This window comes from Pelodiscus sinensis, chromosome 2, assembly GCF_052426305.1.
Source record: "Pelodiscus sinensis isolate ZL-2025 chromosome 2, ASM5242630v1, whole genome shotgun sequence".
NCBI classification, from domain to species: domain Eukaryota; kingdom Metazoa; phylum Chordata; order Testudines; family Trionychidae; genus Pelodiscus; species Pelodiscus sinensis.
The window spans coordinates 238,194,884-238,208,741 of NC_143053.1; positions in this window are offsets into that span (position 1 = coordinate 238,194,884).

The window sequence follows — 13,858 nt, forward strand, 5'->3', positions numbered from 1 at the left end:
GAGAGAACTACCAGCTGTTCTGAACAGCCAGAGGTTCCTCTAGATGCCCATTCCCGTGGCAGTGGGAGAAGACTTTGCATGCTCCCTCTGCTGCCCCCAGATCAATCAAGGTCTGCAGAGGGGGAGCATGTGAAGTCTCTCACTCCCTGCCCCTTCCCTGCAAGGGAGTGCCATGCTTAGAGTCAACCACAGCTGGCAGTTGACTTTAAATGCTGAGCCCCTCGCAGGGCGGGAGGAGACTTTGAGCGCTCCGCCCTGCCCCCAGGCCAAGCAGGGCCTGGGGGAGGGAGGAGCATGTGAAATCTCCTCTTGCGCTGCCAAGAGTGCGCAGCACTTAGAAGTGCCATGAACTCCTTGCAGATCAAGGACAGAGTGGGAGGAGACTTCATGCACTTTCCCCCACCCCCAGTCTCTGATTGGCCTGGGGGTGGGTGGAGTGGCAGGACCTCTGTAGGATGGATCAACTTGCTTGGCAGGCCAGATCTGGCCTGTGGAGGCCCTTTTGCCCACCCCTGCCTTATGATCGTGCAACTGAACTTGTACGTTTTTGACCTATGAATAAGAGAGTGCGATTTTAGAGGCATTTAAAAATCTTATGTAAATAAAAGTTGTTTGTGACAAATAGGAACAATATTTTTTTTATTAACTTCAATGAGATTCAGATTTAGCTAATGATAAGTATTAAAATAAATGGGTCTTTCTATATATTTGTGGAAGGGGATCCTCAATACCATTCAGTGTGTGTGTGTGTGTGTGTGTGTGTGTGTGTGTGTGTGTGTGTGTGTAAGGGTACGTCTAGACTACGAGCCTCTTTTGAACGAGATTGTCTAGACAGCCACAAGACTTTCGAAAAAGCAATCTGCAGGTGAAGTTTATATATATATATATATATACACTTTCTCTCTCTCTCTCTATATCTCTCTCTCTCTCTCTCTCTCTCTCTCTATATATATATATATATATATGAACAACTCCACTTTTATCCATACTACAAAAGGCACTATATAAATCAATTAAACAAATAAAGGCAATATAGTGTGGAGGCAGGAAAAGGGAATAAGGGAATTATTATTAATGGATAGATGAGTTTATCTGTTCATAACAAGGACCAATTTCTTTTATTTAAGAACCAGTTTAACTAACTAACTAAAAAGCATCTATAACCCAGTGCTAAGTTCCAGCCGCAGTCCCAGTCCCTGTCCTAGTCAGAGTCCTGAGATGTAGCCGCAGTCTTCTCTTTCATCCTCAAGTTTCTGAGTTCTGGGTTCACCTGTAAGGACACCTGGTGCCTCCACCCAATGAAACCCCTCTAGTGCACACAACACAGAGGGCTTGAGCCTTGGGTAAGTATTTAATACGCAGTCTCATACAGAGGAATATAAGAGCACAAATAATTCTCACAGGAACATAACTGTAACTGGAGCTTTATGAGACATAGGGAATTCAAAATAGGTGACAATGGAAACATGGATTAGGATAGTGTATGGCAAAATTAATAATATATGCTTCTCCTACATATACTCCAAACACAATCAAACACAAATTAAAATCTATCTTCTATCTCTAAGTTGTGGAGTTTAATTGATTTAACTGTAGTGTTGCTGGCACTGGAACTGAGGCAGTCTTGGAAATGGTGTCCTGAGCCTTTGCAGCCATCACTGCTGTAATCCACAATGTGGACCCTAGAGGCTCAGTGTGCTATTTCACGAGCAGCCTCTCTGAAAGGGTTGCATGTAAAAACATGCCATGTTTCAAAATGTATTCTTCTCAGAGTGTAATCCTTCCATATTGGTGTTAAAGACAGTGCTCACAATGACTTCAATGATGCCAGGATTCCTCCCTCCCTCCTCCCACCACCCTTTTCTTAAAAGTACAAGCCGCTTTTCCAATATACTTAGCAAAGAAGAAATTTTATAGCTTGGTTTTATTTCACAGTGGAATATTCATACCACATCAGAAGGTGTATTGAGTAAACCATATAGTTCAAACAAGGAAATCACCATTTACTGAAGAGAAGTAGATGTTTATTCTCATTTCCCATGTGATTCTTTTATACTCAACCTGGCTTGGTTACATCCTTCTTATGCTTTGTTTCTGTCATGTAGATGAATTGACAATGCTTATAAGATCTTTCAAAACAGAATGGTTCTTGTATTGCCGTAGGCAAATTTGTTTACCAACAGTATGTTTGTAATGCTTGGGTTGATTATTGCTTCTAACAAAACAAATCCCTTGTGTTTCTAAAGTTTATTTGCATATATTTCAGTCTGGTATATATTCTGAAATAAGCATCTTGAAGGAAGAAACAGATTAATTGGTCTACTAGGGTCTACCATTGTGGTTTGCAAACTCCAGCCATGGAAACTTGCCTTTCCATGTCAAGCAAAAGATATGGGAATAAAGACATGGGAATAAATAAATAACATCTGCTGAAAAGATTCACAGAGTGCTCAGTAAGATATTGTGTACTACACTGCGCTGTTTATGAATTTTCTATCAAACCTTTTTTAATTAAAACAACAATTTTTGCAAAATCAAAATTTTTATATGGAAAGTTTGTGATTTTTTCCTGAATTTTTTCAATTTTTGTCTGGAAAATCTGAACAAAATATTTAGTTTTAAAACAATTTGACCTAAATCAAAATATCACACTTTGATAAGCAAAATTGAAATATTTTTTCCTGATGAAAATGCAGACAGATAAAACAAAAATTGGGAAAAGTTTTAACACTGAAAAATATCAAAACTTGAAATATTTTGGACAAAAATTGGAATATTTGACCCAAACCAAAATATTTCAATTAAGATTGATGTGACTGTTCCTAATTGGAATGTTAGTTCAGGTGCCATTGGTTCCCTTTCTTCCCAATGGACAGGGCTCACAGGCTGTACTACGTTTTCCACAATGCATTACCGCCCAGAATTCAACAAACCTCACCCCTGACTCCAAAAAGAGAAAGTGGTAGAACACATCATCTAAGTGGTACAAAGAAGCCAGCGTACACCTGTGCATCTACTCCAAATATTGTCTAGACGAGCACATGAACATAAGCCCAGATCCTCAAGTCCCTTTGAATTCAAGATCCTAGTACCTCTGAAAACTGAGAGTGAAATATCAGAGGGGTAGCCGTGTTAGTCTGAATCTGCAAAAGCGGCGAGGAGTCGCCTCTGATGAAGTGGGACTTTGCCCACGAAAGCTTATGCTCCTACACTTCAATTAGTCTATAAGGTGCCACAGGACTCCTGAGAGTGAAATGTTATCATGTTCCAATGGTACACTGAATTTGTACCAGTATCAAGGTCTACACAAGATGCAAGTTCATTGTGCATTGTGCTCAGTGAGGGTATGTCTACACTACAAAGTTAGTTCGAACTAACGGATGTTAGTTAGAACTAACTTTCATAGGCGCTACACTAGCGCTCCGTTAGTTCGAATTTAATTCGAACTAACGGAGCGCTTAGTTCGAACTAGGTAATCCTCATTCCAGGAGGATTATGCCTAGTTCGAATTTACTAGTTCGAATTAAGGGTTCTGTAGACCCTTAATTCGAACTAGTGGAAGGCTAGCCCTTCCCAGCTTGCCCTGGTGGCCACTCTGGCCAACACCAGGCAAACTCTACTGCCCCCCTCCCGGCCCCGGAGCCCTTAAAGGGCCACGAGCTGGCTACACAGTTTGTGCCAGTTGCAAGGCTGCCAGCACCTGTGCCAGCACATCCTGCACCTGACACCCATGAGCCAGCCACCTACCCGATGCCACCCAGCTCCTTCTGCTCCCCCTGCTCCTCCTCCTCCCCCTGCTCTCCCTGCTCCCCCAGCTCCGCCTCCTGCTCCCGCTCCTGCTTCCTCCACACCCCCTCCATACCCCCTGTACCTCCTGCCCCACCCTCCACAAACATTCCCCACCAACGCCCCGAGACCCGCAGTGTCGCGAAACGGGAGAGGCAGCCGGACCCCCACCCCTGAGCTTTCCTTTCCCTTCCTCCCTTCCCTCCCCTTCCTGCTCCCTCGTCCCAGGTTTCCCCCTCCCCTCTCCCACCCTTCTTCCTCCCTCCCCCCAGCCCAGTTATGTAAAATAAAAAGACGTTTTTGTTTGAAAAACAGGTGTCTTTATTTGACAGTAGGTAGGGAGGGGAAAGGGGAAGGGGGGCTGGGTGGAAGAAGGCCCCAGTGGGGCATGCAAGGAAGAGGTCAGTCCTCCTCCTCCACCAGGAAGCTCTCCCGCAGGGCTTCCCAGATCCGGATGGCCCCCCGCTGGGCTTCCCGGACGGCGGCGGTGCGGGGCTGACCGTAGTGGCCAGCCATACGGTCAGCCTCAGCCATCCAGGCTGGCAGGAAAGCCTCCCCCTTCCGCTCACACAAATTGTGGAGCACACAACATGCTGCCACCACGGGAGGGATGTTGTGCTTGGCGAGGTCCAGACGGGTGATGAGGCATCGAAAGCGGGCTTTCAGTCGCCCGAAGGCCCCCTCCACCAAGATGCGGGCCCTGGTCAGCCTGGCATTGAAGGCCTGGCGGGAGGGATTGAGGTGCCCCATGTAGGGCTTCATCAGCCATGGCTGCAGTGGGTAGGCGGCATCCCCCACCAGGCAGACGGGCATGTCCACATCCCCGACCCTGATGTGGCGGTCGGGGAAGAAGGTCCCGTCCTGCAGCCGCTGGCACACGGAGGAGTTGCGGTACACCCGGGCGTCGTGTGCTTTGCTGGACCAGCCCACATTAATGTCCGTGAACTGTCCCCGGTGGTCACACACGGCCTGCAGGATCACGGGGAAGTACCCCTTGCGGTTGATGTACCGGGACGCCTGGTGTTCTGGGGCACAGATGGGAATGTGCATCCCGTCGATGCCCACCCCGCAGTTGGGGAAGCCGAGGGCGCCGAATCCCCGGATGACGGCGTCCGGGTTGGCGAGGCGGACCACCCTGCGGAGCAGCACCCGGTTGATGACCTTGACCACCTGAGGAGAGAGACACAGCAAAGCGCCAATCAGTGGGGCGTCCGGGTGGCTGGGAGCGTTCGTGCCCTGGCAGTGCCCCGCGCCCCACTCCCAGAAGCAACCCCCCTGGCGGCATGTAGTACAGCCGGGACAGACCGACCCCTCTGGTGCGGGGCACTTTCACCTCCTCCCGCCCCCCCTTTGTCCCTGGTGTGGCCCATCCCCTCCTTGCAGCCCCGCTCCCCCTCCGGCGCAGTGGCCGATGAGTTCCATAGCTGCATGAGCACCGCTCCGACGGTGGATCTCCCCACGCCGAACTGGTTCCCGACAGATCGGTAGCTGTCCGGCGTGGAGAACTTCCAGAGGGCGATGGCCACCCGCTTCTGGAGGGGGATGGCGGGCCTCATGCGAGTGTCCCTTCTGTGCAGAGCAGGGGCAAGCCACTCGCAGAGCCCCAGGAAGGTGTCCCTCCTCATCCTGAAGTTCTGGGTCCACTGTCGGTCTTCCCAGCGCTCCAGGACGATGCGGTCCCACCAATCGCTACTGGTGTCCATACGCCAGACGCGGCGGGGCACGCCGGTGCCGGGGCGCCGCCGCGGCTCCTCCACGGCCCCCAGGGCAGCCAGTCGGAGAGGCAGGGGGCTGACGTGCACCAGGTGGTGCCAGGCAGCCTCGAGCCATTGGTGGCAGGCTTGCAGCAGCAAGTCCAGAAAGTGCACCAGAAGGTGCAGAGCGAGCTCTGGCTCCATGTTGCCTCCTGCGGCGGTATCCCCGAAGGGAAGCACCGACACAGACGGGCACAAAGACCAATGCTTTGCTGTCCCTCGGCAAGATTGGCAAGGAAGCAGGAAAAGCTGAGAACCGGCTGTCCAGGGGGGGTCCCTTTAAGCACGAGCCTCAGATAACCTCAGACAGCAGCCACACAAAGCAACTACTGACCTGATGCCCTGCCAGAACCGGTTTCAGCCGCCCTTAAATGCGCCCCCACGTCCAATCAGCGTGGACGCGCTAGTTCGAATTAGCAAAACGCTAATTCGAACTAGTTTTTAGTTCTAGTTGCGTTAGTTCGAATTAGCTTAGTTCGAATTAACTAATTCGAACTAAGTTAGTTTGAATTAGCGCTGTAGTGTAGATGTACCCTGATTCCCTCAACCATTACTTGATTGCTATAGCTGCTGATTTTCCCCAGCCCCTACTGCACAGGTCTATTCTTCAGGACTCAGAATTAGCTTTGAGTTTTAAATGAATCATGAAATTCAGCCTATGCAGGAATTGTAATAACTTTTATGTCTGTGAAATAATACTTTTTGTTATAATTCGAAGGGAAGTCAGGGATAGCAACAGCATCGTACCTCTGACAAAACTCTTAATTAAAGATTGCTGTTAAACTGCTTGGCACTTATTTTAGAACTGATAATATTTACATCACTGCTGTTTCAGGCTAGTCACAACAGCTATGCCTGTTCACTGAATTATTTCATTTCCTGCAGAATCAACTAAAAATGAGATGTTTAAGGGACATGGCATGCCTAGTTTTAAGGAGCAGGTCCTGACAAATACTGAAAGCTGATCAGAAAAGGTAAAAATGCACTTTGATCAGACTTTAACAAATAGGTTAGTATATATGCAGCTGTTTTAAACCAGCCTCTTAGAAATAAAAGTATTTCAAGCATTTCTGCTCTGCTTGGACCTGATTCTCCACTACCCTGTAAATTGTGTAGTCATTTAGGAACAAAGAAGGCAGGCCTTAGTTACACAGTGGGAGACTCTGTCCTGGGAAGCAGTACATTTGAAAAAGATTTGAGGAGTAGAGTGATGAATCAGATGAACAGGGGCTGCCTCAGCTGTACAGTGGCCAAAAAGGCTAGTGCAAAAGTTTGAGGCATAAACAAAGGAATCTCAAGCAGGAGAGGAAACATTATTTTATCTTTGCATTTTGTGCATATGCTATAGCTACTTAAATATCATGTACAATTCTGGGGTCCACAATTCAAGAAAGATGATGATAAATTGGAAAGGAGCCATGAAAATGCTGAAAGGATTAGAAAACATGTTGTAGTGATAGACTGGGCTACAATGGCAGAGAGAAAGGAGGGTCAGGGCAAAACTGGGAGGCAAGGTCAAATCAGGATCTTAGATGCCTAGATACAATGCGAAAAGTATGGGAAATAAGCAGGAAGAACTGACAGTGCTAATAAATAAGTGCAATTATGACATTGTTGGCATCACAGAAACTTGGGATAATACACATGGTTGGAATGTTTGTATAGAAGGGTACAGCTTGCTCAGGAAGGATAGACAAGGAAAAAAGGGAGGAGGCCTTATACATTAAAAATGAACACACTTGGAGTGAGGTGAAGGTGGGCATAGGAGACGGAAATGTTGAGAGTCTCTGGGTTAGGCTAAAAGGGATTAAAAACAAAGGTGATGTCATGCTAGGAGTCTACTACAGGCCACCTACCAGGTGGAAGAAGTGGATGAGGCTTTTTTTAAACAACTAACAAAATCATCCAAAGCCCAAGATTTGGTGGTGATGGGGGACTTCAACTATCCAGATATATGTTGGGAAAATAACACTGCGGGGCACAGACTATCCAATAAGTTCTTGGACTGCATTGGAGACAACTTTTTATTTCAGAAGGTTGAAAAAGCTACCAGGGAGAAAGCTGTTCTAGATTTGATCCTAACAAATAGGGAGGAACTGGTTGAGAATTTGAAAGTGGAAGGCACTTTTGGGTGAAAGTGATCATGAAATCATAGAGTTCACAATTCTAAGGAAGGTTAGAAGGGAGAACAGCAAAATAGAGACAATGGATTTTGGGAAGGCGGACTTTGGTAAGCTCAGAGAGCTGATAGGTAAGGTCCCATGGGAATCAAGACTGAGAGGAAAAACAACTGAGGAGAGCTGGCAGTTTTTCAAAGGGACATTGTTAAGGGCCCAAAAGCAAGCTATTCCGCTGTGTTGGAAAGATAGAAAATATGGCAAAAGACCGCCTTGGCTTAACCATGAGATCTTGAATGATCTAAAAATAAAAAAGGAGTCATGTAAAAAATGGAAAGTAGGACAAATAACAAAGGATGAATATAGACAAACAGCACAGGAATGAAGGGGCAAGATTAGAAAGGCAAAGGCACAGAATGAGCTCAAACTAGCTACGGGAATAAAGGGAAACAAAAAATGTTTTATAAATACATTAGAAGCAAGAGGAAGACCAAGGAGAGGGTAGGCCCACTGGTCAGTGAAGAGGGAGTAACAGGAAACTTGGAAATGGCAGAGATGCTAAATGAATTCTTTGTTTCAGTCTTTACTGAGAAGTCTGTAGGAATGCCTAACATAGTGAATACTAGTGGGAAGGGGGTAGTTTTAGAAGGTAAAATAAAAAAAGAACAAGTTAAAAATCACCTAGAAAAGTTAGATGCCTGCAAGTCACCAGGGCCTAGACTACTCAAGGAGCTGATAGAGGAGGTATCTGGGCCTCTAGCTATCATCTTGGGAAAATTATGGGAGACAGGAGAGATTCCAGAGGACTGGAAAAGGGCAAATATAGTGCCCATCTATAAAAAGGGAAATAAGAACAACCCAGGAAACTACAGACCAGTTAGTTTAACTTCTGTGCCAGGGAAGATAATGGAGCAAGTAATTAAGGAATTCATCTGTAAACACTTAGAAAGTGGCAAGGTGATAGGGAACAGGCAACATGGATTTGTAAAGAACAAATCATGTCAAACTAATCTGATAGCTTTCTTTAATAGGATAACGAGTCTTCTGGATAAGGGAGAAGCAGTGGATGTGGTATACCTAGACTTTAGTAAGGCGTTTGATACGATCTTGCATGATTTTTTTATCAATAAACTAGGGAAATACAACTTAGATGGGGCTACTATAAGGTGGGTGCATAATTGGCTGGATAACCATACTCAGGGTATGTCTACACTACAGCGCTAATTTGAACTAACTTAGTTCAAATTAGTTAATTCGAACTAAGCTAATTCGAACTAACAGATCCAGACTAAAAACTAGTTCGAATTAGCGTTTTGCTAATTTGAACTAGCGTGTCCACATTAAGTGGACCCTGAACCGAGGTTAAGGATGGCTGGAAGCAGTGCCGGCAGGGCATCAGATGAGGACTTAGAGCGTGGAGCTGCTGCCTCAGGCTAGCCAAGGGCTGTGCTTAAAGGGTACCGACCCCCACCCTGGACAGACAGTTCTCAGGGGTTCCCCACTTGCAAAGCAGTCCTGGCTTGGAGTGACCTGAGTGCCCACACTGGGCACATCACAGCACTCGGCCATCAGACCGGCTGCACTTGCTGCAGGCTGCCATCTGGGAAGAGGGGGTAATTGGGGGGCTGCAGGAGAGCTTCCATCCCCAGAAGCCCACAGAGCCAGCCCAGTCCTCCCCATCGGGGGCTCGTACCCCATTCCTCCCTCACCTCCTTTCACTTACCCTTTCCTAGCCACCCTTCCTGATGTACAAAATAAAGAAAACATGTGGCCATTGACTCTGTCTTTATTGAACAAAACTCGGGGAGACTGGGAAAAGGAGGTGGGAGAGGGGAAGAGAGAGGGTGGGAGAGGGGAGGGCAACTAAAATGATCAGAGGTTTGGAACAGGTCCCATATGAAGAGAGGCTAAAGAGACTGGGACTTTTCAGTTTAGAAAAGAGGAGACTGAGGGGGGATAGGATAGAGGTCTATAAAAGCATGAGTGGGGTGGAGAGGTTGCATCAAGAAAAGTTCTTCATTAGTTCCCATAATAGAAGGACTAGAGGACACCAAAGGAAAGGAATGGGTGGCAGGCTTCAAACTAATAACAGAAAGTTGTTCTTCACAAAGCAAAGAGTCAACCTGTGGAACTCCTTGCTGTAGGAGGCTGTGAAAGCTAGAACTAGAACAGAGTTTAAAGAAAAGTGAGATAAAGTCATGGAGGTTGGGTCCATGGAGTGGTATTAGCCAGGGGGTACGAGTGGTGTCCCTGCCCAAAGTTTGTGGAAGGCTGGAGAGGGATGGCACGAGACAAATGGCTTGGTCACTGTCTTCCGTCCATCCCCTCCAGGGTCCCTAGTGTCAGCTGCTGTCGGCAGACAGGCTACTGGGCTAGATGGACCTTTGGTCTGACCCAGTACGGCCATTGTAAGCTCAGGGCTCAGGGCCGGGGGTCTCAGTGGACCACCTTGATTTTCATGCACACCTGCTCCTGGGTGGCCAGGCTAGCAGCTCTCCTGCCCTAGATGGCCACTTTCCTGTGCGGAGGTCGTGGACAAGGTCCACGATGTCCGCACTAGACCAGGCGGGTGCCAGCCTCTTGCGGTCCCGGGCAAGATCCCGGGAGCCACCAGCCTGGTCCCGGGAAGAGGCTGGGGGGCATCGGGTGGCTGGCTCGATCCATGCCAGGTGCAGGGTCTGCTAGCTGGGTGCTGGCAGGCTTGCACCTGGCACGGGCACCGTAGCCAGCCCGCGCCCCTTTAAGGGATCCGGGGCTGGGAGGGGGGCATACAAGTTTCCCTTGTGTTGGACAGAGTGGCCACCAGGGAAACCTGGGGAGGGCTAGCCTCCCACTAGTTCGAATTAAGGGGCTACACACCCCTTAATTCGAACTAATAAGTTCTAACTAGGCTTAGTCTTCGTACAATGAGGTTTACCTAGTTCGAACTAAGCGAATTAAGTTCGAACTAGCGGAGCGCTAGTGTAGCGCCTATCAAAGTTAATTCGAACTAACGTTAGTTAGTTCGAATTAACTTTGTAGTGTAGACATACCCTCAGAGAGTAGTTATTAATGGTTCACAATCCTGCTGGAAAGTCATAAAAAGTGGAGTTCCACAGGGGTCTGTTTTGGGACCGGCTCTCTTCAATATCTTCATCAACGATTTAGATATTGGTATAGAAAGTACACTTATTAAGTTTGCAGATGATACCAAGCTGGGAGGGATTGCGACTAATCTGGAGGATAGGGTCATAATTCAAAATGACCTGGACAAATAGGAGAAATTGTCTGAGATAAATAGGATGAAGTTTAATAAAAACAAATGCAAAGTGCTCCTCTTAGGAAGGAACATTCAGTTTCACACATACAGAATGGGAAGCGACGGTCTGGGAAGGACTATGGAAGAAAGGGGTCTAGGGGTTATAGTGGACCACAAGTTAAATATGAGTCAGCAGTGTGATGCTGTTGCAAAGAAAGCAAACATGATTCTGGGATGTATTAACAGGTATGTTGCGAGCAAGACACGAGAAGTCATTCTTCCGCTCTACTCTGCGCTGGTTAGACCTCAATTGGAGTATTGTGTCCAGTTCTGGGCACCGCATTTCGAGAAAGATGTGGAAAAATTAGAGAGGGTCCAGAGAAGAGCAACGAGAATGATTAAAGGTCTAGAGAACATGACCTATAAAGGAAGGCTGAAATAATTGGGTTTGTTTAGTTTAGAAAAGAGAAGATTGAGAGGGGACATGATAGCAGTTTTCAGATATCTAAAAGGGTGTCATAAGGAGGAGGGAGAAAACTTGTTCATCTTGGCCTCTGGGCATAGAACAAGAAGCAATGGGCTTAAACTGCAGCAAGGGAGGTTTAGGTTGGACATTAGGAAAAAGTTCCTAACTGTCAGGGTGGTCAAACACTGGAATAAATTGCCCAGGGTATGTCTACACTACCCCGCTAGTTCGAACTAGCGGGGTAATGTAGGCATACCGCACTTGCAAATGAAGCCCGGGATTTGAATTTCCCGGGCTTCATTTGCATAAGCCGGCCGGCGCCATTTTTAAATGCCGGCTTGTTCGAACCCCGTGCCGCGCCGCTACACGCGGCATGGGCTAGATAGTTCGAACTAGCAAGCCATTCCGCACTATCTGTACGCCTCGTTCCACGTGCCATGTAGCCGCACGGCACGGGGTTCGAACAAGCCGGCATTTAAAAATGGCGCCGGCCGGCTTACGCAAATGAAGCCCGGGAAATTCAAATCCCGGGCTTCATTTGCAAGTGCGGTATGCCTACATTACCCCGCTAGTTCGAACTAGGGTGGTAGTGTAGACATACCCCAGGGAGGTTGTGAAATCCCCATCTCTGGAGATATTTAAGAGTAGGTTAGATAAATGTATATCAGGGATGGTCTAGACAGTATTTGGTCCTGTCATGAGGGCAGGGGACTGGACTCGATGACCTCTCGAGGTCCCTTCCAGTCCTAGTATTCTACGATTCTATGATTCTATGACTCATACAATTTAGTTTAATAAAGAGAATATTAAGTAGTGACTTGGTTAGAGTCTGTAGGTACTTAAATGAGGCAGAAATATTTAATAGTGAACTTTTCAATCTGACCAAGAAAGATGTAAAAAACATCTGTTGGCAGGAAGTTGATGCACGATGAAATCAGACTAGAAATAAGGCATGTATTTTTAACACAGAGTAATTAACCATAGAACAACTTAACAAATGTGATGGATTTTACATCATTGACAATTTTAAAATCAAGATTGAATGCTTTTTTAAAAGCAATCACGTGGGAAACTTCTGTGATCTGTATTATGCAGGGTGTTAGACTAAATTATCACTTCCTGGCCTTGGACCCAAGGAATCTATAAATCTACTCTAGTACAAAATGAATTGGATCGTCCAGTTGAGCTGTGTTTAGTGAGACAGGAAGGTGACAGGGGACTTTCCATCACTCTTCTGCGTCCCTGATCATGTTCAATTTAGAGCAGCATCAGGCCTCAAATTAGCTCCTCTCTGTTTATTGTCTCCAAAGAACCATTTAACTAGCCGTAAATCCCTCAGGCTAAGGGATGCATTGGTAATGTTCCCTTTTATCCTGGGAATACCCTTCCTGCTAGAGGTCAAGAGTAATAGCATAGAATTGCTATTATGGATCTATTCTACCCTCTGATTCCCCCTTCACAATGGGAATCAGAAAGGTGGTTTTATATATTTAGCACCTCTGGAACAGCTCAAAGAAGCAATAGTAAGGCTGAGAATGTAGCTTAGCACATGCAAAATAAAAGTACCAAATTAAAAGGGTAGCATTTAATATTTGCAACAAACAATGAGATTTAAAGGTGGCAAAACAATTAGAGGGTATGAAGAGCTAGAAAAAAAAGAACAAAGGAGAATTCCAAAATAAATGATTTACTTGGGACTATGTACAAATTCATCTTCCAGCAATAAGGTATAACACAATGGAGGAATAAAAGTACATTGACAGTGTTGTAGCTATGGGCTGCATCTAGACTGGCAAGGTTTTCCACAAACAGCAGCCGCTTTTGCGCAAAAACTTGCCATCTGTCTACACTGGACGCTTGATTTTGCGCAAAAGCACTGATGTTCTACTGTCCGAAATCAGTGCTTCTTGCACAAATGCTTTGACGTTCCCGTTCAGGCAAAAGCCCTTTGCTGGAAATGTTTTTGCACAAGAAGGCCAGTGTAGACAGCTAAAAACTGTTTTGCGCAAAAAAGCCCCGATGGCAAAAATGGCGGAAAACCGCGTCTAGATTGGCATGGATGCTTTTCTGCAAAAAGTGCTTTTGTGGAAAATTGTCTGTGCCAATCTAGACACTCTTTTCCGCAAATGCTTTTAACGGAACAACTTTTCCGTTAAAAGCATTTGTGGATAATCATGCCAGTCTAGATGTAGCCATGATGTTTTATGGGAATTAGAAAGACAAGATTGGTGAGGTCAAGATGGTGCATGGTCCTGCCATGAGTGTATGGGACTGGACTGAATGACCTCTTGAGGTTCCTTCTAGTTCTGTGATTCTATGATTTTAAGACTGAACCAACTTCTGCTGGAAGTTGGTCCAATAAAATATATTAGCTCACTTCACTTGTCTCTCTAATAAATCATATGAAATTTCAGCTGTAACTCATAGGTGAGCTAGCCTGATTCAAGAAAATTCATCTGTCAGCAGGGGGAAGATGTGCCAGTAAAGTCAGGCAGTT